Here is a 2,261-nt window from a genome sequence, read left to right on the forward strand (position 1 = left end):
TTTTATCTTTTATTTTTCACAAAGCTTGACAGTTGGCTGCCTGAGCTGTGCCTACTGCATTCATCGAACTATTACGTCTCTGGTCGTTAGTTAATTTTCCGTAAAACTTTTTACCGAAGAAATGTTAGCGATACAAGTACTTTCTTAAATAAAACTGGTTTATTCTTTCTAAATACAACTTTGCAATACACTTAATTTCCACAGTCACGCTATAACAAATGCTATAATACACAACAAACGTCTCACGTGCTCGACTCAACTGACAATTACACATTGTTGCCGTCATTTCTTGGCGGCTTATATATATACAAGACTACCGCATATCTAGTAGCCTCTCGAGATTTCAGGAAGGGACATGAACGTTCGAGAGTATGATGTGTTACTGGTGTCACGTGACCCCGCTGTCGTAACACTGCCCCTTTACAAACACAAAATTAAAATACAACAAAGTCTCTTAATTTTACAAGACGTATCTTCTTTCGTACTGGTCTCCGTCTCGTTGGCTTCTGCTTCATATGGGGTTCATCTTCTTCATCAGGAAATGTCCTATCATTGGTAACAGTCATATCAGTGGTAGTAACTTCATCAAGGGCTTCACCATTTCCCTTCTCAAAACCGAGTCGAGTTTCTTCTTCGACAGTGGCTTTTTCAAGTGACACGTCTTCAGCAGCGTCATTTGTTCCATTGTTTACTTCATCCCAACTGAAATGTCCTCAACCATGATAACGGCAAAGCCTGTTGGCATGCACCACCTTTGGCTTACCTTGCCGACCACATTTTATCCGGAAAGTCAAGTCTGAGAGACGATCCACTATATCATATGGGCCTTCCCATTGTTGCGTCAGCGAGGTCACGTGACTAGTATCACGCCACGTTTTCTAGAAATATCCTGTTCCTTCAAGAATGCCCTACCATTTACTAGATATGTGTTAGTCTCGTATATATAAGACGTTCACAACGTGACGGGACAACAGAGGTAATGAGTAATTGAATGTATGCGGAAAAAATATTGTAGGCCACGTGAAACGTGAGTTATAGCGTTTGTTTTAGCGCGACTGTTGAAATTAAGTGTATCGTAAAGTTGTATTCGTAAAGAATAAACCAGTTTCATTTAAGAAAGGACTTGTGTCGCTAAAGTTTCGTCGGAACGATTTTACGGAAAATTAACAAGCAAACGGAAACATAACAAATTGGTGTCAGAGAGTGGGACAAAAAAAATGGAAACGTGAGGCGGAAAATCAAACTACAGCTTAGCAGATTTGATGGCAGCAATACAAGAACAGCAAAAGAAATAAGAAGAATGAGAAAGTAAACAAGAAGAGAGGCAACGGCAGTTGCAAAAAAACCTGCAACAGTGGCAGCTCGAACAGCAAAATATACAAGAGAAATTACAGCAGTTGTTGGAGGAAAAAGAAAGAAACAAGAAGAACGAGAAAAGAAACAAGAGAGAATAGAACAGTTGTTGGAGGAAAAAGAAAATAAACAAGAAGAGAGACAACAGCAGTTGCAAGAAAACCTGCAACAGTGGCAGCTCGAACAACAAAATAAACAAAAGGAGAGATTACAGCAGTTGTTGGAGGAAAAAGAAAAGAAACAAGAAGATAGATTACAGCAGTGGCAACTAGAACAAGAAAGGAAACAAGAAGTACAAATGGAAAACATTAGTAAATTTAAAAGTGAATTAGATACATTAAAGAACGAATTATTTTCTTTTACACAAGGAGGATACATTAACCATCGACTTAATCAGCCACAGACAATGGAAAGCCCCTTCTGGAGCCTGCAGCTAAACCCTAATGCAGACATATTCAGACCCGTTAGAAGTCACATCCCAGATATGAATGTTAGTAATAGGAGTGATCCAGTGCGAAGGAAGCCACAGTAATATGATGGGAAAGCACCAAGGGAAGCATATAGAGCACAGTTTGAGCTACTGGCAGAGATGAATAGATGGACAAAGGAGCAGAAAGCAGTATATCTGGCAACTAGCTTGAAGGGACAAACACTGGAAATACTTGGACAGTTGTCAGCAGACGACAGGCACAACTATAGAGCACTGGTGTCGGCTCTAGAACTTAGGTATGGAACCAAAAATCAGTCAGAAGTCTACAGGGTCAGGTTCAGGACGAGAGTCCGTGCTAAAGGGGAGAGCCTGCAAGAGCTGGCTCAGGACTTGGAAAGCATGGCATACAAGGCCTACCCAACTGCACCACCGGATCTCCTCAAGTTGTTACTAAGGGATCAGTTCGTATATGCCTTGG

This window comes from Limulus polyphemus, unplaced genomic scaffold (assembly GCF_000517525.1).
Source record: "Limulus polyphemus unplaced genomic scaffold, Limulus_polyphemus-2.1.2 Scaffold2611, whole genome shotgun sequence".
In the NCBI taxonomy this organism is placed as follows: domain Eukaryota; kingdom Metazoa; phylum Arthropoda; class Merostomata; order Xiphosura; family Limulidae; genus Limulus; species Limulus polyphemus.